Source organism: Sturnira hondurensis, unplaced genomic scaffold (genome assembly GCF_014824575.4).
Source record: "Sturnira hondurensis isolate 20B ecotype Veracruz unplaced genomic scaffold, ASM1482457v3 Scaffold0007401, whole genome shotgun sequence".
Lineage (NCBI taxonomy): Eukaryota > Metazoa > Chordata > Mammalia > Chiroptera > Phyllostomidae > Sturnira > Sturnira hondurensis.
The window spans coordinates 502,873-529,693 of NW_028080032.1; positions in this window are offsets into that span (position 1 = coordinate 502,873).

Sequence of the window (26,821 nt, forward strand, 5' to 3'; positions counted from 1 at the left end):
TTGTAATATAGTTTTACATCAGATAGCATGAGTGAGTCTTCCAACTTTGTTCTTCTTTCTGAATATTTCTGTTGCTACTCAGGGTCTTTTTTGGTTCAACATAAATTTTTGGAATGTTAGTTCCAGTTCTGTGAAATAAACCATTGGTATCTTAATACATATTAAATTGAATCTATAGATTATGTTGGGTAGTATGGACATTTTAATGGTGTTATTCTTCCAGTCCAGGAACACAGTATGTACATCCACTTACTTATATCTTCCTCAGTTTCTTTCTTCAGTGTCTTATAATTTTGAGAGTACAGGTCTTTAACATTCTTGGTTAAATTTATTCCTAGATTTTATTCTTTTTGAAACAAATGTGAATGGTTTCAATGGTTTTCTTAGTTTCCTTTTATGGTAGTTCATTATTGGTGCATAAAAATGCAGCTGATTTCTGAATATTTACTTTGAATCCTTCCACCTTATTTAATTCATTTACCAGTTCCAGCAATGTTTTGGTGGAATACTTAGGGTTCCCTTATACAATATCATGTAATCTGCAAATAATAACAATTTCACTATTTTTTTTTCAGTTTGGATGTCTTATTTCTTCTTCTCATCTGATTGCTTTGCCCAGGACTTCCAATACCATGATGAATAAGAGTAGTGAAAGTGAATATCCCTGACTTGTTCCTGATCTTAATGGAAACACTTGTAGTTTTTTGCCTATTGAGTATGCTGTTGGCTGTATTTGTCATATATGGACTTTATTACATTAAGGTATATTCCCTCTATTCCCACTTTGCTGAAATTTTTTTTATCATTAATGGGTTCTGGATTTTATCAAATGCTTATTGTTTTTTTTGCATTTCTTCATATGATCATGTGCTTTGTATCCTTTTTATGTGGTGTATAATGTTTATTGATTTGTGGCTATTATATTAACCTTGCATCCCTGGAATAAATCCCACTTGATCATGGTGTACAATCTTTTTAATGTATTGCCAGATTAGGTTTGCTAATATTTTATTGAAGCATTTAGTATCTATGTTCATCACAGGTATTTGCCTATCATTTTCTTTCTTTGTTGTGTTTTATCTGTTTTAGAATTAGGCAATACTGGCCTCATAAAATAACCTTCATAGTTTTCCCTCCTCTTGAATTTTTGGAATAGTTTTGAGAAGGAATACTGTTAGTTCTTTTTTGAATATTTGGTAAAATTTCTGTGAAGGCTACTGGTCAATGACTTTTGTTTGCTGGGAGTGTTTTGATTATTGCTTCAGTGCCACTAGTGGTGATCTGTCTATTAAGATTTTCAGATTTTTTTCTGATTTAGCTTTGGAAGATTGTATGTTACTAGGAATTTATGCATTTTATCCTTATTGTCCAATTTGTTGGCATATAGTTAGTCATAATATTTTCTTACAATCCCTTGTATTTCTTTTTGTCAGTTGTTACTTCTCTTTTATTTCTGATTTTATTTATTTGGGTTTTCTCTCTTTTCTTCTTGATGAGTCTGGTTGAATTTTTGTAAATCGTGTTTATTTTTTCAAAGAACCATGGTTTCATTGATCTTTTGTTTTGTATTTTTAGATTCTATTTCATTTATTTCTGCTCTGATCTCTATTATTTCTTTTCCTCACTTTGGGCTTTGTTGTTATTCTTGCTCTAGTTGCAATAGTGTAAATTTAGATGATTTGATATTTTCCTTGCTTTTGAGAAAGCTCTCTAATTCTATGAGTTTTCCTCTTAGTTCCACTTTTGCTGTGTTCTATGGATTCTGAGTTGTTGTAGTCTCACTTTAATTGCATATTTTCATTGCTTCAAGGTATCTTTTGATTTCTTCTTTGAACTTAATGTTAATTCATTCATTATTTAGTAATTATATAGCCTCCATGCCTTTGTGTGTTTTTCATTTTCTTCTTGTGTTTCATTTCTAGTTTCAAATAACTGCAGTCAGATAAGTTGTCTAACATGATTTCAATCTTAAATTTATTGAGTCTAAAGAGGTTTTTTGTTGTTTTTTTATATTTCTTTTTTTAATATTTTGTTTATTTATTTTTAGAGAGAGGGGAAGGGAAGGAGAAAGACAGGGAGAGAAGCATCAATGTACGGTTGCCTCTCAGAGGCCCCCTATTGGGGACCAGGCCGGCAACCCAGGCATGTGCCCTAGACTGGGAATCGAACCAGCAATTCTTTGGTTTGCAGGCCCATGCTCAATCCACTGAGCTACACCAGCCAGGTTAAATTTATTGAGTCTTATTTTGTGTCTTAACATGTGGGTATCACAGAATATGTTTATGCCTATTTCAAAAGAGTGTATATTTTGCTGCTTGAGGTGACATGCCCTAAAGATATCAATTAAATCCATCAGATCTAATATGTCATTTAAGACTAATTTCTGTGTTTGTTCTCTGTCTAGAAGATCTATCAATGGGGTGTTAAAGTCACCTACTGTGGCTATATTACTGTCAGTATCTTCCTTTTTCTCCATCAAGATTTGTTTCACATATATAGGTGCTCCTATGTTGTGTGTTTAAATGTTTACAATGGTTATATCCTTTTGTTGGATTAGTCCCTTTATCGTTATGTAGTGTCCTTTGTCTCTTACTATGGCCTTTGTTTAAAGTCTGTCTTGTCAGATATAATTATTGCTACCCCAGCTAATTTTTTCATTTCCATATGCTTGAAATATCTCTTCCCATTCCTTTACTTTTAGTCTGTGTGTATTTGTCATTCTGAGGTGGGTCTCTTGCAAATAGAATATGTATGGGTCTTATTTTCTTAACCACTCAGTTACCCTGTGTCTTTTGATTGGAACATTTAAGCCACTTGCATTTAAAGTTATTATTGTGCCCTGGCTGGTGTAGCTTAGTAGATTGAATGTGGGCCTGCAAAGTAAAGGGTCAGTGGTTTGATTCCCAGTCAGGGCACATGCCTGGGTTGCAAGCCATGTCCCTGGTGGGGGGCATGTGAAAGGCAACGACACATTGATGTTTCTCTCTCTTCTTTTTCCTTTCCTTCCCCTCTGTCTAAAACAAATAAATAAATGTTTAAAAAATAAATAAAGTTATTATTGATAGGTATGTATTTATTGCCATTTTGGTCTTCTAACCATGTTCCTTTGTTGTCTTCATCGAATTCTTCTTCTTCTCCTTCTCCTCCTTCTCCTCCTCCTCCTCCTCCTTCTTCTTCTTCCTCCTCTTCCTTTTTCCCTTCTTCTTATTCTTCTCTTCTTCCTTCTTATTCTCCCCTTTTCCATCTCCTACTACTTTTTCTTCCTTTTTTCTCCTCCTCCTCCTCCTTTCTCCTCTATATTCTTCCTCTTCTTTTTACATTTTTTTAAAAATATTTATTTAATTATTGTTCAAATACAGTTTTCTGTCTTTTACTCCCATCCCAGCCCACCTCCCCAGTGCTCCCCACCTCCCTCCCACTTCCACCTCCCTAAGTTGTTGTCCATGTGTCCTTTATACTAGTTTCTGTAAATCCTTCCCTTTTTTTTCTGAAATTCCCTCCCATCTCCCCTCTAGTCACTGTCCCCCTGTTCTCTATTTCATTGTCTTTGTTTTTATTTTGCATGCTTGTTTGTTTTGTTGTTTAGCTTCCTGTTAAAGGTGAGATCATATAGTATTTGTCTTTCCACCCCTAGCTTATTTCACTCAGCATAATGCTTTCCAGTTCCATCCATGCTGTTGCAAAGAGTAGGAACTCCTTCTTTCTTTCTGCTGCATAGAATTCCATTGTGTATATGTACCATAATTTTTTGATCCATTTATTTACTGACAGGCACCTAGGTTGCTTCCAGCTCTTGGCTATTATAAATTGTGCTGCTATGAACATTGGGGAGCATAGGTTCTTTTGGATTGGTGTTTTAGGGTTCTTAGGATATAATTCCAGCAGTAGAATTGCTGGGTCAAAAGGCAGGTCCAATTTTAGTTTTCTGAGAAAATTACATACTGTTTTCCACAGTGGTTGTACCAATCTACAATCCCACCAACAGTGGATTAGGGTACCCTCTTCTCCACAACCTCTCCAACACTTGTTCTTTGTGGCTTTGTTTATGATGGCCATTCTCACTGGTGTAAAGTGGTATCTCATTGTGTTTTTAATTTACATCTCTCTGATAGCTAGCGATCTTGAGTGTCTTTTTATGTGTCTCTGGATCTTCTGTATGTCCTTCTTGGAGAAGTGTCTGGTCAAGTCCTTTGCCCACTTTTTATTTGGGTTGCTCATCTTCTTGGAGTAGAGTTGTGTAAGTTCTTTGTATATTTTAAAGATTAAACCCTTGTCTGAGGTATCATTGGCAAATATGTATTCTTCTCTTCTTTTTCTTAAAGTAGGCCCTTAGCATACCTTATAATACTGGTTCAGTGGTAACAACCTTCTTTAGCTTTTTCTTGTTTGGGAAAGTCTTTATTTCTGAAATTTTAAATGATAGCCTTGCTAGATAAAGTAGTCTTGATTGTAAATCTTTGTTTTTGTCACTTTAAATAAGTCATGCCAGTTTCTTCTGGCCTGAAATTTGTCTGTTGACAAACCAACTGACAGTCTTATGGGAGCTCCCTTTTAGGTAATGTCTTTCTCTTGGGCTCTTAAGATTCACTCTTGTCATTAATCTTTACTATTTTCATTATGATATATCTTAGTGTGGGCCTGTTTGAGTCCATCTTTTTTGGGACTCTGTGTGCTCCCTGGACTTGTGTGTCTTTTTTCTTCATCAGGTTAAAAAACATTTTCAGTCATTATTTCTTCAAATAAGTTCTCAATCCCTTGGTCCCTCTTTTTTCCTTCTGTTCCTCTATGATGTGAATGTTATGCTTCACATTGTTCTGGAGATTTCATAAACTATTTTCATTTTATACAAATTATTTTTTCTTTTTGCTGCTGTGATTGTTTTTTTTCTACCTTGTCTTTCATCTGCTGATTCAGTCCTCTTATTTACCCTACCGTTTATTCCTTCAAGTGTGTTCTTAATTTCAGATGTTGTATTTTTTATTTCTGACTGGTCCTTTCTTAATGGTTTCTTTGTTCTTTTTCATGCTGGTGATCATCCTTATAACCATTACTTCAAACTTCATATCTGATAAATTGCTTGCCTCTATTTCACTTAGCTCTTTTTCTGGACATTTCTACATTTTTTGAAAATTTGAGGCCTGTTTCTTTGTCTCCTCATTTTGGCTGCCTCTTTGTGTTTGTTTCTCTGTATAAGGTAGATCTGCTATGACTCCCAGTCTTGATAGGGTGGTGTTACATAGTTTGTGTTCTGTAGGGTCTAGTAGTGCAGTCTTTTTGATCTCCTGAGCTGGGTGTGCTGGGAATGTCCCTTGTGTCAGTTATGTGGACATTCCTGTTGTAATTTTGTCTAGATTTCTATTGGTACCTTCATGTGTGCGATCGACCCTCAGGCTGGCTGACTACAAGGCTCATCTCTGACCATGGTGTGTGAGCTGCTGTGCAGGCACTGACCACATGCAGTAGAATTCCCCTCAGCAGGGTTTAATACCTGCCAAGATCTTCCTTTTGGTTTGCTTCTTGTGATACTTATTTGATTCTTGTCTATCCTTTTCTAAAGCTGGTCACTGGGTGTATTGGTTCTGGGAATCTTGGGAAGGACTCTGACGCAGGCCAAATCAGTCACTGCCTGTGACTGGCTCTAAGCAGTCTGTTTGGAGCTATCAATAATCCACAATTTGTGGCTGCTACAGTATGGCAGTGTTTTCTAAATATTTCTGACCTACAGGGAAAATGGAAAATGTGTATTTTGCATTATAAAACACTAAAACACACATGCACAGTGCAACAAAAGTTTTATCAAACAATACCTTAACCTTAATACATGTAATTCACTTTGATATTTTTAAAGCATTGCTTTGTTTATATTTTTATTTTTAATTTTTTTAAATTACAGTTAACATTAAATACTATTTGGTATTTTCTCTCCCTTTTCATTTCATTTTGTTCTATATCATCAGAAAGACAAATGCTAGTTTTGCCACACACACAAACTTTATTTTATAACCTAGTTAGGTTATGAAACTATAATTTGAATAACACTGGCACAAAAGATTACAAATAGATTACTCTCTAATCATATTGACCAGGGGCCTAAATGCAGGCTAACCCATGTATAATTATTGTTATAGTAGTTACTTCTCTAAACTTTGCCTAATCTATAAATGGGCCTATTAATACCTAATGTATAATTGGAGAATGAAATCACATAATGTGTGTAGAGTGTGTGACATGTTCAATTCATGGTGGGACCAGTTGTTCTCTTTTAACTCACTGAACAAATTGTATTAAAGAAAACAGATGTGTTTCCTGTCCTTATGTAGCTTGTCTTTTCACTGTGAAGCTGGTCACTGAAAACCGCTCTGTGTTTATGCCATCAAGCCATAGTGTAAAGCCAATTCACCATAGCCTTTTACAAATTTTCAAAGAAACTGAGAACTCTGTAGCACAAAGCCAGTAGAAAGGACCCTGTGCAAAAACAGAAGAATCCATTGATTATGAAGCCTGATTCTCTTATGGCAGTAGTTCTCAACCACAGGTGATTTTGTCCTCCAGGACAAGTGGGATATTTTTGGTTATCACAAGTGGGTGGGAGCTGCTACTGGCATCAAGGGGTAAAGGCCAGTAATGCTGCTAAACATCCTACAGTGCACAGGATAGGCACAACAACCGAAAGTTATCTGGCCTCAAATATCAATAGTGCCAAAGGTAAGCAAGCCTGTGTTATGGAATCTGAACGACTATGATTATTGGTGATTATACACATCTTCAGAGTCTGGGTGTGGGACTCATTCTCATCTGCTTGTGCAAGTCTCCAAGGGCCCAGTTTTAATTTCCTCTACCACAAAAGAGGTATAATAATATATTCCAACCTCCATAGTTGGTTGAGAAGTGCAAATCAATCCAAAGATAAAAAAAATCTTTAAGTAGACTAGTCGGTCAATTCAAATGGATACCTCATTATTATAACTGAACTTCTCTTTCATAAAATAAAAAAAATTGCCAGGAAAAATAAAAGATTCTACTAATTAAAAGGATGTAACAAAAACACAACATTGGCATAATAATGGCCCCAGCTCCTTATTTTCATGACTAGGAATATGGCTCATTTGGTGAGGAAGGGTATTTCAACATCACAGGTTAAAAAGGGAGTGAAATTAAATAAAATTTTAATAGTGCCAACATTCCAAACATCTGATGTAAAAATAAACATAGAATTTTATTATACATTATTCATTCTGTTTGTAGATACTTCCCTTTTAAATACTGTCCCAGACCCAGGAAAGAAATAATACAAACTGTGCCAAGAATGATAAATTGTGTCTTGCTCACTACTTGACTATTTTTTTTAAGTTATCAAGGTTCACTTAAAAACCAGCTTGCCAGTAGCTGTTACAGAACATGGGAGGCTGAGTCAGGAATGTATTTTTCCTTTGCACATGCACACCTTGGTGTTTGTGTCTCTCTTACAGGACCATTTGTCCTGCAGCTTTACTCAGTATGCTGGTCTGCTCATCTCCTTTGCTTTGCCAACATGTACTCTGATTGTCGAGTCCAAAGGAAATGATCTTGCCTTGTCCAAGTGGTACCCTTGTAAAGAGTCGGTATACAATGTAATCAAGTGAATTGAATTTTGTGAATATTTCTTAAGAGAATTCTCCTCATTACTGCCAATCTTTCCTTGCTCTCTTACATATTCACAGAGATTCTTGGTGAACACTTAAGGAAGAAAACAAATGTGGTCCCTGTCCCCATGTTGCTGGCATTCTCACTGTGTCGCAGTAAGTTAAAAAAATGCTGTTGGACCATGCCATCAGGCCATAAGCAAAGTAAATTCACTGTAGCTCTGTACAAAATTTTGAAAAAATAAGGACCCTGTTGCTTTTTTCACTGTAACATCATGGGATCAGCACAAACCCCATAGTGCAGAGCAAGTTGGGACAGGGCTATCTGCTAGGAGACCATCACAAGGACCAGGGTGGCTTTAGAGAGGAACTAAGAAAAGAGCTGATAAATTGGCGACTTTTCAACTTTGTGTAAGACAGAAGGCAGTGTACTTAGTAGAGTTAGGCTTTTCAAAAACATCAATTAAAATATAAACAAGGATGATCTTGATCAACAGAACCCAAATTTCCTTCAGTACATACTAAGAACTAAATCCTGCAATCTAGTTCATTCTGGGATTATAAGGATGGGGAAAAAAAAAACTTAACCACTTTCTTCAGAAAATTCAAGATCTGTTGAAGAATCAAAGGTGTGTACAAATAATAGCCTAAAGTAGGATGGAGGAGTATAAGTACACTGACTGTGCCTGGCAGCATCATTGAATGGTAATGTTAGATAGGAAATCTAAAGAGGAGATAGCACAAGGCATAAAAAATAACTGGCACAAGGCATGTGATTGTGAATTGCAATGATACACACTAAGAAGTATGATTAATATCAGGGGATGCCTGTAGATAAGCCTGGAGATATTTACAATGTCAGAGCTTGAAGAACAATGTATTCTAGGCTATGGTGTTTGAATTTCACAGAATGCATTTCATGTACTTCAGTATTTATGCGCTGATCAATTTTCCCAGATTAAGTGATTTCCTCACAATAGGATATAATATTTTTCTTTTGCCATTGCATGGCATTAGGAAATTAATTTACCATATATCACCATAACCTGTAACAGAAATTCCCACTGAAAAAATTTATTTGTTTTTTAAAGATTTTCTTTATTTATTTTTAGAGAGAGGGGAAGGAAGGGAAAAAGCGAGAGAGAGGAACATCAATGTGCAGTTGCCTCTCACAAACCCCCTACTGGGGACCTCGTCTGCAACCCAAGCATGTGCCCTGACTGGGAATCAAACCGGCAACCCTTTGCTTGAGTCTTGTGTGGCTCAATCCACTGAACCACACCAGCCAGGGCTGAAAAATATTTCTTACGTTGTTTTTGCCGTCTTGGACATACCTAAAACTATACTTCCCAGCCTTCTTTAATGTAGATTAGGTCATGTGACTTGTCCTAACCAATGAGTCTGGTATAAGGGGCACTTTCAGGCTGACACAGGGAACAGCTCTAGTGTATCTTTCAGATCTCACCACAATGACTCTGAGGGCTATGTGTTTCAGGTGGTGTTGCTACAATGTGTAAGCAAGTATTCTGAAACCCTGCATCACTGCTTGGAAAAGTAATTCCTGAGAATGTACTAGATCAGCAGTGAACTTTGTATACAGAGTCAGAGGTGAACTTTTGTATTAAGCCTCTGAGATATGATGGTTTTGTTACTGTATGTGAACAAGCCTATCTTGATCACAAGCTTTCTTTCAAAAGCAGAAAGAAAATTATCTCAGAATAATGGATACTCTTTAAAATTCAACTAGTATAATAAAGTACTTGTATTTTATATATTGCTTAGTCTACTTTGACATTTTAAAAAAGCTAATTTAAGTCTAGAATTTTTTATTAAAATATAATAAAGGACTTTGCTACAAAGGGGGCACTGAAGGCCTTGAGGTGGCATATGGATGTATCATGATTAGATTTACATTTTGGGGATGGCCAGTCTATTGCCCATTGAAGCTGAGCTGCAGACGCCAGTGAGAAATAACTGCCGAAGATGAGATGTCCCAGAAGAGTTATGGATAAAATGAATGCTGTATGTAGAAAGAGAAAATGTGGTTTACTGCCAGGAAAGATCAGCTTTAAGTCCATGTGTGCTTAGTATCTTGAGGATGATTTTTTTAAGTATTATTTCTAGAAGATGTTGGATTTAAAAAAAATAATTATTAGTTGGTGTGCTCCAATTACCCCCTGTTCCCACAGGATGACTTCTCAATTCACTGAATTGTTAGGGCCCTCTGTCACCCTGAACTCCACTCCTTTCAAACAACAACTTAATTGCTATATTGGATTGGCCAAAGAGTGTGTTTGGTTTCTCCAATAAGATGGCGCACTAGTAGCTTTTAGATGTCTTTAACTTCATTCAAAACAATTTTGTAAAATTGTATCATGACAGCGGTCATATCAGCATGCATTTTAAAAAAAACATCAAAACTGGTGAATTTTTGTGTAGTCATTTTAATGTTGAAGATGGAAGAAATATACAACATTTTCAGCATATTATGCTTTATTATTTTAAGAAAAGCAAAAATGCAACTGAAACACAGGAAAAAGATTTGTGCAGTCTATGGAAAAAGGTGCTGTGACTGATTGAACATGTCAAAAGTGGTTTGCAAAGTTTTGTGCTAGAGATTTCTCACTGGATGATGCCCCACAGTAGGGGAGACCAGTTGAAGTTGATGGTAATCAAATCGAGACAATAACTGAGAACAATAAATGTTAGCTAAAATAAAAGAAATAAGAAATAAGAAATAATTTATTTCTACTTATTTCTACCTGAGAGATAGCTAACATACTTAAAACATCCAAATCAATAAAGTTATTGGTGGAAATGAAAAGTGTGTCTTATTATACAGAAACCATAAACTGACTTTTTTGACCAACCCAATATATTGTGTCATGGATTATTCTAAACAAAATCTTACTATGAAGGCACTATAAGAGGAATATATTCAGAGTCTATGTTTCCTCGGTGGATTATCAATTCTGTTTGTCATATATAGACAATCTAATTTTGAAAAATCATTTGAAAGTACACACATAAATATACATAATTTTTTATTTTTAATTTTATTTTTATTCTTGTTTATTCTATTACAGTTGTCCCATTTTTTCCCCCTTTGCCCTCTTACAACCAGCCTACTACCTCCACTCCCATAATCCATCCCCACACCATTGTCCATGTCCATGGGTCATTCATACATATTAGTTCTTTGCCTAATCCCTTCTTCTTTTCACCATTCTCCCCCACCCTCTTTCCTCTGGCAGCTGTCAGTCTATTCCCTGTTTCCATGTCTCTGGTTCTATTTTGTTCATTAGTTTATTTTGTTGATTAGGTTTTTCTTATGAGTGAGATTATGTGGTATTTTTCTTTCACTGACTGGCTTTTTTCACTTAGCACAATAACTTCCAGTTCCATCCATGCTGTTGCAAAGGGTAGGGATTTCCTCTTTCTTTCTCCTGCATAGTATCCCATTGTGTAAATGTACTATAGTTTTTTAATCCATTCATCTAATAATGGGTGCCTAGGCAGTTTCCAACATTTGGCTATTGTATATAGCACTGCTATGAACCTAGGGTTGCATATGTTCTTTTGAATTTGGGGATCCTTAGAGTATATTCCCAGCAATGGAATCACTGGCTCAAATGGAAGTTCTATTTTTAATTAAAAAAATTTCATACTGTTTTTCACAGTGGCTGCACCAGCCTGCACTCCCACCAACAGTGCAGTACTGTTCCCTTTTCTCCACATCTTCAACAGCTCTAGTTGTTTGTTGATTTATTAATGATAGCCATTCTGATAGGTGTGAAGTGGTATTTCATTGTGCTTTTAATTTGCCTCTCTCTGATGGCTGCTATATTGAGCATTTATTTTTTCATATATCTATGGGCCATCTGTATGGTTTCTTTGGAGAAGTGTCTATTCAGGTCCTTTGCCCATTTTTTTACTGGATTGTTTGTCTTCTGGGTGTTGAGTTGTGTAAGTTCTTTATATGTTTTGGAGATTAAATCTTTGTCTAATATATCATTGGCAAATATGTTCTCTCATACAGTCAGTTCCTTTTTCATTTTGATGCTGGTTTCTTTAGCCATACAGAAGCTTTTTCATTTGATGTAGTCCCATTTCTTTATTTTGTCTTTTATTTACCTTGCCCTAGGAGATATATCAGCAAAAATATCACTAGGTGTGATATCAGAAATTTTACTGCTTATGTTTTCCATTAGGACTTTTATGATATCATGGCATTTATTTGAGTCATTTACCCATTTTTTAGTTTATTCTGGTGTATGGTATACATTGATTATCTTGTTTCATTTTTTTTTTCATGTATCAGTCCAGTTCTTTCAACACCATTTATCGAAGAGGCTATTTTTACTCCATTCTGTGCTACTGCCTACTTTGTCAAATATTAATGGACCACAGAGACATGGGTTTATTTCTAGGCTCTCTATTCTGTCCTATTGATCTATGTGTCTGTTCTAATGCCAGTACCAGACTGTTTGCATTACAATGGCCTTGTAGTGTGGTTTTATATCAGTTTGTGATCCCTCCAACTTCATTCTCCTTTCTCAAGACTGCTGTGGATATTCAGAGTCTTTTTTGGTTCCATATAAAATTTTGAAGTATTTATTCTAGGTCTGTGGAATATGCCCTTAGTACTTTAACAGGAATTGTGTTGAATCCATAGATTGCTTTGGGTAGCATGGACATTTTCATGTTAATTCTTTCAGTCCAAGGACAGTGTATATGCTTCCATCTATTTGTATCTTCCTCAATCTCTTTCTTCAGTGTTCTATAATTTTTTTGAGTACAGGTTTTATACCTTTTTGGTTAAATTTATTCCTAGGTACTTTCTTTTTTATTTTTTGCTGCTATAGTAGATGAGAACTTTTTCTTAGTTTCTCTTTCCGATAGTTCATTGTTGGTGTACAAAACTGCCCTTGACTTCTGAATATTGACTTTGTATCCCACTGCTTTACTGAATTCACTCAATAGGTTGTATAGTATTTTGGTGGAGCCTACAGAATTTTCTATGTACCCTATTAAGTGGGAATACAGGGAGCATACCTCAGCATAATAAAAGCCATATACGAAAAACCTACTGTCAGTATCATACCCAATGGGCAAAACTAAAAGCACTTCCATTAAAACTGGGAACAAGACAAGTTTGCCCACTTTCACCACTTTTATTTAGCATAGTACTGGAGGTTCTAGCTACAGTGATCAGACAAGAAGAAGAAATAAAAGGCATCCAAATTGGAAAGGAGGAAGTACATATATAGAGTTTTAATTGCAGAATTTATTGGAATAAATTAAAATAAGTATTCTCCAAGTAGGAAAAGGCTTATAATACTGATTTAATGTCTTAGAACACTTTCTAATGGCTATCAAATGACAAAATATCTTATCAGACCCAGACTTTAGGAAATCTGGAAATCTCCTTTCCAGATTTTAGGGCATACTGAGGCTTAAGTACAAAAAGGGGTGAGTAGAAGAGGGCAATAGGAATCCATATTTAAGTGGACATAACCAGACTGCCTTCATTACCCAGAGGACTCTTACCATTTTGGATGAGTTCAAGAGAGAAGCAAAATGTCAGGCATACAGCGAAATGGACTTTTTCTCTTGTTACTTTGCCAACTAGAATTCTTTACAGGATGGGGAGGGTGTGGATGGGAAATCTGTCTTACCAGTTCCAACTCCATTATTTGATTTTAAGCAGTAATACCAACATATTGCCATTATTGCCATGAAGAGATGTTACTCTTAATCTCACTAGAGAAATAGGGAACTGTTAGACAAATTTCACTATTTGGAAATGTTATTTTCACCTAATGCATCCTTATCACCTAATTTCTTTTTTATTGTCCAAGTACAATTGTCTCCATTTTCACCCCACTATGCCCCCACACCCTACCTACCCATCCTAACTCCTATCCTCGATCCCAACCCTTTTGGCTTTGTCTGTATGTCCTTCATACATGTTCCTTTCACCTAATTTCTCATATCTTTTCAAGTATGTTTTGCTCCTGCTAAACTGTTTTTCTTTCAGCTTGAAAGTTCTTTTTCATCCGTACATCATTACTTATGTGTGCATGTATACACACTCACACATACACACTCACACATACTAAGGAGATCCACTTCATAATCCTTGCCATTTTATGCTTAGTGGCTCGTTTTCCAACTGTTAGCACTTGCCTCTCTTTGCCTGAGGGGTTTCTCTGGCCATAAAGCCTCCTCTGACCTTGCACAGGCAGGCAGAAAGTGACAGAGAATGAATACTTTCTTCTTCCAGAACAACCTTAACCTGCGGCTGTCAGGAATAACATACAAAAACCACAGCTTCCTCATCCTTTGGAGGGGAATTGTCTAAGGTGCTTGCTCAACACTGCTTCTCAGGGCTTCCCATTGGGATATGGTGCCAATTGCGCCAACATTTTAATTATCTAAACTTTATTGATTGCCCTCTTTCTGTCTCACTTCTCTGCTTCTCTGTTGGGGCTTATTTTACCTCCCAGATAAGTTACTTGCAATTGTGTAGCTTATCTACACAATTGTGTGTGTGTGTGTGTGTGTGTGTGTGCGTCTGAACCCAAATTAACAGATACACTCATTCATAATTAGAATTTCATTATAAAATCAGAGAGGAAATTTTCTCTGATGACTCATGTAGAAGCAATTCTCTTCACCATCTTAAACCTCAGAGCATAGGATCTTCACTTTCCTACCTAATGTTTTACGCAGTTTTGCCCAACTTCCAACTTCTCTGTAAGACTGCAGACTTTCAAGGCATTATCCACACTACTTACAATAAGTGTGTTCCATAACACCTGCCTGAGTGTTGGCACAAAAATGAAGATAATATTTGATGACATATAAACTCTACCTATGCAGCCATTGAAACCCAGTTGAAAAAGAGAGTCACTGTAAACAGTTTTATTATTTCCTGGTGGGGAGGAACTTCTTTCTAAAACAAAGTAACTTGATTTCATTAAAGGCATTTGACAAGGTTGTACATAATGTGTTTATGGGAGATTTATGTGTTTATGTGAATCTGGGACAAGTGAATTTTTTTGCATGAACATAGTGAGTTGAACGGTATATACCGGTGAATGGCTCACTGTCAACTTAAAAATTCCTAAGGATGCTTCAGGTCTCTAATATTAATCTTTATCTATTAGAATTTTTGTGATAAAAATTATTTATTTTTATTACTCTCCAATTCATGATTTATTTGGGATTTTGCTAATTTTAGTTGAGCTAGACTAAATTTGGCTCTCAGCTTAGGCATCTCACTGTTTATATAAAAATAATGTAAATGCTTAGTTAAGAATATTTCTTAGAAGACATCCGAAGGTCTTCAATAGATTAGAATAAATGACTGAAACCAGTTGGATATGTTTAAGAGAGGCCAATGTAAAGGTCTGGGGATCAAATAATCATTTACATTGGTGTACAACAGCCTTGACTGACTCAATGTTTAATCATATATATAAAGATTTACATGGTTAACAGAGTCAGTATTATTCAATAAGAACCAAAATGTAGTAGTTAAAAAGAAAAACTGATATATTAGACGGTGTCAATAGATATGAATGAACCCACTCTTCTGAGTACCAGGTTCTAGATAATAATTATGCATGCATTTCTTTAGCACTTTCCAAATCCTCCAAGTTCCACACAAACAGTACTGAGGATCCTCAGAGAGTCTGTCACAGGCACCCACAGTGAGTGGTTCACTTTTCCTTGTTTCTGGGGAGCCCATACTACATCCCACCAGTGGCAGAATGATAATGTGCTGCAGCCCTCTTCTGTTCCCTCTCTTCTTGTGATGCAGCTCTCTAGAACTCAGCTCCAGCGTAGCTCCAGTGCTTTGCTTCAACTATATCCCACATGAAAAAAGCACTCCATCTATTTGGCTACATAGACTTAGAACAAGGCTACCCTGTGCTCTCAGTGCTTTAGGGATTATAGCCTCCTATGAAAAATAGTTACTCAGGTGGAGTAACTATTGAAGAGAGTGAACCAGAGTTCATAGTGGCAGATGGTTGTCTAAAAACACTGACCCTGGCCTCTTTTACTTGCAAAAAAACTTCATGTGACTATCTCTTCTGTTAGACCCTTTTGTGCACATCAATCCATCATGATTGCTCCCTCAGACTTGGCTAGTAGCCCTGCATTCTAGGATAGACATTGCAAAGTTTCAAACTAGGACTCCCCGCTTCAGTCAATCATGGTGGATTTAAATCATAGCTCCAGCAATTAACTGCAACACCCTAGCAAAGCAGATTTATCTTACAATGCTTCAACCCTCTTATCTGTGAAATGGAGATTCCAGTACCTATCAGAGGTAGTAAATAATTTTCATGAGAAAGTAAATGAGATAATACACAGACAACACTGAGCACACCACTGGCTACAAACTAAGTTATCAATGGATGGTAACTGCTATTATTACTATGATAATTACTGTTATGCATTTCTAGGTTATTTTGCATGGGCTGAACACCACAGAGATGTCTGTACTGACCTAAAAAAATCTGTATCTATGGATACTTACCTATACAATAGTGTCCATACCAAGCATTTAGGAATATTTGCTGGCAGACATTTAGGCCGTGTGCTATTTTATAATCTTTAAAGCCAATACCAGAGTAACAATGGATTATTCTACATAAGCCACTTGAACCAAATGAAAATGACAGCATTTAACTTGAAGATCATAGCACACAGTTCCATGTTAGTTTATTATGCTCCTCAAAGCAAGCCTTATTTACTGTGTGAGGGAAGAATAGGAACAAGAAGGGAAAAGATCTCCGGCTACCTCCACCAAATCAAACATTTATTCCTGAATTTAGCCACTAAAGTAACTGAAAAACTGTAACTGTAACTTTGTGAAGCAATGTTAAGTATAGAAATATTTTTGAACTGAGCATTTAAAAAAGCTGTTGTCATTTTATTAAAACTGTATTTCTTTGAGAAAAAAGTATTGTTGATATTGTTATTATGAAGATGGCCATCACTCTCTTTTCTCTGTTGATCAGTACAGACCTTACCATATTGTCTCTTGAGCCACTAAAGAAGCCTTACTAAGGTAAAAAATGTCTATAACATGGAAACATTGGAATATGTTCCCAACATGGCGGATCTGAGTATTTTCTCAAGTAGTCCAAGTGGATGTTTACATGCTTTTTACATGTTTACATGTTTACATGTCTTTTTACATGTTAGCGAACTTGGATGTCCACTGAGCAGCTGCAGATGGTAGATTCTTCATAAAAGTGTTTAAATCATGGGAAAAAGGCCCTGGCTGGTGTAGCTCAATGGATTGGGCATGGGCCTGCGAACCACACAATCGCGGTTCGATTCCCAGTCAGGGCACATGCCTGGGTTGCAGGCCAATTCCCAGCAGGGGGCTCACGAGAGGCAACCATACAGTGATATTTCTCTCCTTTCTCCTTCCCTTCCTCTCTAAAGATAAATAAATAAAATATTTTAAAAAAATAAATAAATCATGGGAAAAAATTACTGATTTAGTTTGTTTAAAAATAGAATGGAGTACTTTACATATTAATATCCTTTAGACTTCAAAGGAAACTTCCAGTTGCACTTTTTTGCATAGAAAATAAATCTAGACAGGTTAAGTGATTTCCAGTTTTTATTGGGAAATATCAGAGGTAGAACTAAGAAAAAAAGCCCCTGACTTGCTGTCTCATCCTCCCCACAACCTAACCTGCTCCTTTGCTGCAGTAGGGCCTCATCTGGCAAGGGTGTTACCTCATCATTCACTACAGAAGGCTCCTCGAATTCTGCAGTGAAGGAACAGCTTATCCACCCAAATCCTCATGTTTACTTATGGTCTAATTATTTTTATTCAAAACATCCATATTTCAGTATTTTTTTGCTCTATACTGCATTTATGAGATAAATCCAGTGATCATGCACTTGAATGTCAAGCAATATTAAATTTCTTAAGGCTGGTTTTCAATTACTATACTAACCTCATGCAGACCAGTAGTAGTTGTGTTTTATTTTTCAAGCCAGTAAATATCTACAGTTAGTAATTATTAATAATTAACAAAATCAATATCATTTTAGTACAAGTACAGCATGTTCTACAGTGATTTATTTTTTAAATTTCCATAGGTATATGCAATTGATTGTATCTTGGGATAGTTCTAAGTGCTTTCCTTCAAAAATGTTTTTAATCCCCATGTGGTAGGCAGCATCTAAAATGACCCCCAGTGATGCCCTGCAGCTGCTCTTAGAGTTCTAGTTATATTTGGAAGAGAGAGGCTAAACTAGAAAAGCCCCCCATAAAATTGAATATTACAGGGAGGGCTTATACTGGGCAAAGAAGGCAAAATAGTTGTAGAAGAATTGTTCTTTATTCCCTTAGCCTCTTGCTATTTAAGTCAGTTAGTCTTTGCCTCCAAGTTAAGCAAACAGCCTTGTTTCCTCAAATAGCTTTTGTGAGAGACAATGTGAAATCATCTCTCTCTTTTCTGACTGAGAATACAAATAGATATTTATTCCTTCCAAAGGAGGTTGGAAGGAATAAATATCTTTCGAATACTAGCCGACTGAATGCTTACAATTATTCCTGAAAATTACTCCCCCAAAGTTTCCTGAAAATTATTCCCATTCAATAAATGAGAAAATTAGTAACTTGAATAAGGCTCCGGTATCTTTGGAGACAATATAAAGGATCACTGTTTATCTTTTCAAACTCTTCCTAGAACATCATCTAATGGGTCCACCCAGGATTGTTCTCTAAGGCAGGAGTTGTTAACAAGCTAGGGCCTGTCAGCCAAACCTGGCTTACAGCATCTTTTTGTAAATAAAGTTTTATTAGAACACAGCCTTGCTTTTTATTTACATATTATTTGTGATTGCCCTTGTACTATGATGATAAAGTTAAGTAGATGCAACAGGTACCATTTGGCCCACAAAGTCTCACATATTTACTATCTGGCACAGTACAGAAAAAGCTTTTTGGCCTCTGTTTGAATTACTGTTTACTACAAATTAGGAACCAGACTTTAAGTTACTTGTTAACTCAGAACTTTGTCTGACAGAGATGTAAATCATTTGTGTCATTTAAGTAAATAATAAATACCCTGGCTGGTGAGACTCAGTGGACTGAGTGCAGGCCTGTGAACAGAAGGTTGCCAGTTCAATTCTCAGTCAGGGAACATGTCTGTGTTGCAGGCCAGGTCCCTGGTGGGTGTGCACGTGAGAGGCAACCACACATTGATATTCTTTCCCTCTCTTTCTCCTTTCTTCTCCTCTCTCTAGAAATAAATAAATAAAATCTTTATAAAGAATCAAATATAATAAATATCACAAAGATTTCAATCATTTTTACCTGTGGGACACTAGCCAGCATCTAACCTAGCAATATTATTTTATCATTCAGTCTGTATATGTATGTACTCTCTAAATTTTTTGAACCAGTTTTACGTGGTATTCTGAGTGTGGAAAATTAAACAACAACAAAAGAGCTAGGTCATCTGATTTGCCTTTCAAGTTGATTTCTGCTTGCTGAGGCTTGAAAGGAAACTTGTTTATTTTTTCACCATCACTGTATGCAGCTATTTGTTATGATGTGTTTATCAGGCTTACATAAGAGCGCTTTCCCAAAGAGCTCAAACTCAAGAGAGGGGGAAGCAATCTTTATGATCTCTGGCTCTACCAATTTAACATCATGCCTAATTTTTAATTTCCACAGATGAAGAAGCAGCAAAATTAAAATGGGTTATAACATCAGACAGTATTTTCCCCAATTACAGTTCTGTCTATCTTAAAGTATAATTTTAACAAACTTAAGAACACTGACCTGATATGAATATCTAGTGAGCATGAATCAAAGTTTATCTCACTAATGAGAGAACAAGCACGCTGTAGGATCTACAATCCTTCCAGTCTTGAGGGTTCACCTGGATGAGAAAAAAGCCTTTTCCCAGAAGGCAGCTTGTGCAGGCTACTTATTGAACAAATAAGGAGCTTAGGTAACAGCAGACCAGGCAGTCTCATAGCCAAAACTCTTCTTTAATCTATCTTAGATTGTCATCAAGTGAGATATAATTGTCCTCCTCTGTAAAATCAGCATTACAACCCTCACATCACAGACTTGTAAGAAATTGAACAACATATTTAAATTGCCTACAGCTTAGTAGATGTTCAATAAATGTCATTATTGCAGATTATTCCTTCCTATTTAATTGGGTTTCATCAAGTATCTATCATCTTTCTATTCCATCAGAGTTGGGGAGCAAACATAAATTTAGTAGGAGGTCTGGAATATGCTTGAACAGAGGACTTGTATGTAGTCCATAGTTTCTCCTAATCTTCCAGGAGGGTCTCTTAGGCTATAATATTCTTATTCTATCAATTCTAAGATATTATTCATGCCTTAGCATATTGATGGCTAGCATGATCATTTTTGTATCTGTGCTTCAGGAAGACTGAAGTCTTAAGATGGATCATGAAAATTCTCTCATTCTCCCCTTTCATCTTTGGGATAAATTTTTATGTTTTTTTGTTGGCAAATATTCACCTATAAGAATTGTTCCCTCCCTGGCTAGTGTGGCTCAGTGGATTGAGTGCCAGCCTGTGAACCAAAGGGTCACCAGTTCAATTCACCAGTTCAACCCTAGCCTGGGTTGTAGGCCAGGTCCCCAGTGTTGGGTGTGTGTGAGACAACCACCTATTGATGTTTCTCTCCCTCTCTTCCTTCCTCCCTTCCCATAAATGCAAACATAAATATGTGAAATCTTATAAAAATTGTTTTTTCTAAATGAGCCACTAAATTAAAAGGCTTCCAAATCACCCACAACCTTCAGCACATGCTCAATTATGTTTTTCTCAAATAAAAAATTCCCCTATGAAAATTTTTACAAAAAGTTTTTAAAATTCTTCTCTTCTTCCTGGGTCATTTTCCTGTCTATTTTGTCGACTCTTCAGTTGCTGAAAGTGCTCACTTGTACCTACTTTCTGCTTGATAGACACCTTGCAGCCAGCATAATAGGCAGCTGGAAACATTTACATATGCTTCCTGTTGTCTGTTTTAACTTTTCTGTCAGATGCACTGTGCTAATACAAACCCCACTCTAGAAGAGTATCTCTAAACTACTCAATAGGAGACAAGTGTCACAGAGATGCCTTCGAAGGGCATGTACACAAAGCCCCGTGAGAGGTGAAGATGCCTAGAATGCATACTCTCCGTGGGTGGGTGGTTTTATCCTCCAACAGCTCTTGACTTCTATATGACTAAAGTTGGTAACATCCTATTCCAGGAAGAGTATTTATGAATTCCTTCTTAAAATTACTACTCAATAAAATTGTTTCATTTTTATTGAGGTATAATCAACATATTATATTTGTTTTAGATATACAACATAATGATTAGATATTTATTTATATTGCAAAATGATCACAATAAGTCTAATTAATATCTACCACCATACATAGTTACAATTTGTTTTATTATGATGAGAATTTTTAAAATCTAGTTTCTACACAGCTTTTAAATATGCAGTATGGTATTATTAACTATAGTTTTCATGCTGTATGTTATATCCCCATGAATTATTTTATAATTGGAAATTTCTATCTTTTGACCTCCTTCATCCATTTCTCCTAATCCCACACTTCACTTCAGCCAACCACCAATTTCTTCTCTGTACTTATGAGCTCTTTCTTTTTTTTGTTCGCTTGTGTGTTTTTTTAGTTTCCACACATAGGTGCTATAATAAGGTAATTTCTCATTGTCTGATTTATTTCACTTAGCATAATGCCCTCAGGGTCAATCCATGTTATCACAAATGACAATATTTCATTTTTTATGACTGAATAATATGCTATTGTGTGTGTGTGTAACATTTTTTTACCCACTTATTTGTTGGACTTAGGTTGTATCCATGTCTTGGCTAATATAAATAATGCTGCAATGAACATGAATGTCTCTTCAAGATATTTATTTCATTCTCTTTGGATGTACATGCAGAAGTGAGATTGCTGGATCATATAGTCATTCTACTTTCAATTTTTTGAAGAATCCCATACTGTTTTCCATGTTGGTTGCACCAGTTTACATTTCTAATAGTTCCTTAATGGTTAAAGGAAGCTAAGTTTTTTATTTTCCCGGTTATTTATTTCTATTTTTTTATTTTAATTGTTGTTCATGTACAGTTTTCTGCCTTTTACTCCTATCCCAGCCCACACTCCCAGCCCTCCCCATCTCCCTCCAGTTTCCACCCCCCCCCCCCCAGTTTCTGTCCATGTGTCCTTTATACTTGTTCCTGCAAACCCTTCCCCTTTTGCATGAAATTCCCTCCCCTCTCCCCTCTGGTCACTGTCAGCCTATTCTCTATTTCAGTGCCTTTGGTTATATTTTGCTTGTTTGTTTGTTTTGTTGTTTAGATTCCTGCTAAAGGTGAGATCATATGGTATTTGTCTTTCACTTCCCAGCTTATATTGCCTAGCATAATGCTTTACAGTTCCATCCATGCCATTGCAAGTGGTAGGAGCTTCTTTCTTTCTGCTGCATAGAATTCCATTGTGTAAATGCACCATAATTATTTATCTGTTCATTTACTGATGGGCATCTAGGTTGCTTGATTATGAGCCAGTTGTTTAACACATGTTATTTCATCCCCACATGACTCTCTGAGATAAGTTATTATTATGTTACTTAGTAGGTAAAGAAACAGAAACTAAGAGAGGTTAAGGAACTTATCATGGATGCCAGCTATTTAAGAGGCGGAGCTGGTGTTCAGATCTAGGTTGAAGTTCAAAGTTGATATTTTTACTACAGCTCAAAATATTGCTTTGAAAAGTTCAATGCGCATAAAAATCACTTGGAGAACTTTTTAGAATATGTATTCCTGAAGCCCAACACCAAAGTTTCTGATTTAGTGAATCTGGAATGCATACTTGCTACCCAGTGTTTTGATGCTGCTGATTTGTGGACCACACTTTGAAAAGTACTGAGCAAAACCATGTTGTTTTTTTTTCTTTTTTTTTCTTTTTTTTATTTAACTTTTGTTCAAGTACAGTTTTCTTTCTTGTATTCCCAGCCCTGCCCCTCCCCAGTGCTCCCCACCCCCTCCCATCTCCGCTCCCCATCTTAGTTATTGTCCATGTGTCCTTCATACTTATTCATGTGAGTCCATCCCCTTTTACTCTGTGCTTCTCTCCCCTCTACCCTCTGGACCCTGTCAGCACGTTCTGTATTCCAGTGTCTTTGGTTACATTTTGCTTGCTTGTTTGTTTTGTTGTTTAGATTCCTGTTAAAGGTGAGATCATATGGTATTTGTCTTTCACTGCCTGGCTTATTTCGCTCAGCATAATGCTTTCCAGTTCCATCCATGATGTTGCAAAGGGTAGGAGCTCCTTCTTCCTTTCTGCAGCATAGAATTCCATTGTGTAAATGTACAATAGTTTTTTGATCCAGTCATCGACCGATGGGCATTTAGGTTGCTTCTAACTCTTGGCTATTGTAAATTGTGCTGCTATGAACATCGGGGTGCATAGGTTCTTTTGGATTGGTGTTTCAGGGTTCTTAGGATATACTCCTAGCAGTGGAATTGCTGGGTCAAAAGGCACGTCCATTTTTAGTTTTCTTAGAAAATTCCATACTGTTTTCCATAGTGGTTGTACCAGTCTGCAATCCCACCAACAGTGAACTAGAGTCCCCTTTTCCCCACAACCTCTCCAGCACTTGTTGTTTGTTTCTTTGTTTATGATAGCCATTCTGACTGGTGTTAAGTGGTATCTCATTGTGGTTTTAATTTGCATCTCTCTGATAGCTAGCGATATCGAGCATGTTGTTTTAACAAGTGCACTTTCAGTAATCTGATAGCTGGCCTCCACATTTGAACTGAATCTTTCTTAAAGTTTCATAATTTGAGTTATATTTGATTATAAATTCAGTAGTATGAATATTCATTAAGGGGTATGGATGTTGTCCAGTTACTTGATATAATGTTACTAACAATGGTTTAGAGCTTGAAAGAACCTTAGGGATTATCTCATTCAACCTGTTCAAGTTCGACTTGCTCAAATTTATTAGAGAAATAAATTATTTGGTTCAATGGAGTTGTTAGAAAAACACTTGATGATTTTTCAACTCATTAATTTATGGCCAACTGAATTCTTTCAAAACCAGAGCAGAATAATTTGGACCAATTTGTGATTAGAGCCCACCTTCCTATATAGTTTCAGAAAACAGATGTTTATAAATCCAGTCTTTTAATTTATATACCAATCAGAGAGTGTCTGTGGCTTGGGATGGCAGTTCTTTTAGAATTTGATCATGGAATCTGATTCATATGTGTGGGAAGAGGTATGTGTATTCATACAAGCTACAGGGTGTTTTATCATGTTTTTCCTAGCTCTGGTCCAGAGATCCTGACTCAACCAGAATTTCCCATCACTGGTTGCTTGAAAGTAACCCTGATCTAGATTCAGTTCTTTTTTTTTTTACCTCTTTGAAAACAATTTATTTAATAAACCATTTGTTTCATATTATTATTATTGTTGCTATTGTATCTCTTCATTCTTTTTTCACATTTTTATTGTTGTTCAAGTACAGTTGTTTCCATTTTCCCCCCACCCCAGCCATCCCCACTTCCCACCCTTGATCCTACCCTGCTTTGGTTTTGTCCATGTGTCCTTCATATATGTTTCTGAAAACTCTTCCCTCCCCCCCCCCCCAGTTATCCCTTCCCACCTCCCCTCTGGTTCTTGTCTGTTTGTTCTTAATTTCAATGTCTCTGATTATAATTTGCTTACTTGTTTGTCATGTTGATTAGGTTCCACTTATAGGTGAGACTTAGTTTTTTACTTGCCCCCTAGTTCCTGTCTTTTTGTTTTTTAGCTAGACCATCTAAATTATATCTAAGGGGCTCAAGCTAATCTATTCATATTTCTTTGTTCCTTTTTTAAAATTTATTTCATTATTTCTCAAGTACAGTTTTCTGTCTATTACTCCCATCCCAACACACCCCCCTATGCTCCCTCTCTCCCTCCCATTTCCACCCTTCTTAGTTGTTGTCCATGTATCCTTTATATTTGTTCCTCTAAACCTCTAAACCTCTAAACCTCTAAACCTCCAAACCTCTAAACCCCTCCTATTTCCCTTGAAATTCTCTCCCCTCTCCCCTTTGGCCACTGTTCCCCTGTTCTCTATTTTAGTGTCTTTGGTTATATTTTGCTTGCTTATTTGTTTTTTGTTTAGCTTCCTGTTAAAGGTGAGATCATATGGTAGTTGTCCTTCAACACCTGGCTTATTTCACTCAGCATAATGCTTTCCAGTTCCATCCATGATGTTGCAAAAGGTAGGAGCTCCTTCTTTCTTTCTGCTGTATAGACTTCCATTGTGTATATGTACCATAATTTTTTGATCCATTCATTTACTGATGGGCACCTAGGTTGCTTCCAACTCTTGGCCATTGTAAATTGTACTGCTATGAACATTGGGGAGCATAGGTTCTTTGGGATTGGTGTTTTAGGGTTCTTAGGATATAATCCCAGCAGTGGAATTGCTGGGTCAAAAGGCAGGTCCAATTTTAGTTTTCTGAGAAAATTCCATACTGTTTTCCATAGTGGTTGTACCAGTCTGCAATCCCACCAACAGTGGACTAGAGTCCCCTTTTCCCTACAACCTCTCCAACATTTGTTGTTTGTTGCTTTGTTTATGATAGCCATTCTCATTGGTGTATAGTATCTCATTGTGTTTTTAATTTGTATCTATCTGATAGCTAGTGATATTGAGCATCTTTTCATGTGTCTCTGGATCCTCTGTATGTCCTCCTTAGACAAGTGTCTGTTCAAGTCCTTTCCCCATTTTTTAATTCAGTTAGTTGTCTTCTTAGAGTGAAGTTGAGTGAGTTCTTTGTATATTTTGGAGATTAAACCTTTGTCTGAGGTATCATTGGCAAATATGTTTTCCCATACAGTTGGTTGTCTTTTTATTTTAATGCTGTTTTCTTTAGCCACGCAGAAGCTTTCTATTTTGATGAGATCCCATTTGTTTATTTTTTCCTTTATATTACTTGCTCTAGGGGACATATCAGGAAAAATGTTGCTGCATGAAATATATGATATTTCCCTGACAATGTACTCCTCTAGGACTTTAATGGTGTCACGGCTTATATTTAAGTCTTTTATCCACCTTGAATTTATTTTGGTGTATGGTGTAAGTTGGTGCTCAAGTTTCATTTTTTTTGCATGTAGCTGTCCAGTTCTCCCAACACCATTTGTTGAAGAGGCTATCTTTACCCCATTTTATGTTACTGCCCCCTTTATCGAATATTAATTGACTGTAGAGAATTGGGTTTATTTCTGGTTTCTCTATTCTGTTCCATTCGCCTATGTGCCTGTTTTTATGCCAGTGCCAGACAGTTTTGATTACAGTGGCCTTGTAATATAGTTTGATATCATGTATTGTGATCCCTTCTACTTTGTTCTTCTTTCTCAACATAGCAGCTGCTATTCAGGGTCGTTTATGGTTCCATATAAATTTTTGAAGTGTTTGTTCTATGTCTGTGAAATATGCCATTGGTACTTTAATAGGTATTGCATTAAATCTGTAAATTGCTTTGGGTAGTATGGACATTTTGATGATGTTAATTCTTCCAATCCATGAACACGGTATATGTTTCCATTTATTTGTGTCTTCCTTGATTTCTTTCTTCAGTGTTGTGTAGTTTTCTGCATACAGGTCTTTTACCTCCTTGGTTAGGTTTATTCCCAGATATTTTATTTTTGTTTTTGCTATATCGAATGGGATTTTTTTCTTGATTTCTGCTTCTGCTGCTTCATTGTTGGTATACAAAAATGCCTTTGATTTCTGGATATTAACTTTGTATCCCGCTGTTATGCCAAATTCATTTATTAGTTCCAGCAGTTTTTTGGTAGAGGCTATAGGGTTTTCCATGTACACTATCATGTCATCTGCAAACAATGCCAGTTTTGTTTCCTCCTTTCCGATTTGGATGCCTTTTATTTCCTTTTCTTGTCTGATCGCTGCAGCTAGAACTTCTAATACTATATTGAATAGAAGTGGTGAAAGTGGGCAACCTTGTCTTGTTCCTGATCTTAGTGGAAAAGCTTTTAGTTTTTGCCCATTGAGTATGATGTTGGCTGTAGGTCTTTCATATATGGCCTTTATTATATTGAGGAATGTTCCCTCTATTCCCACC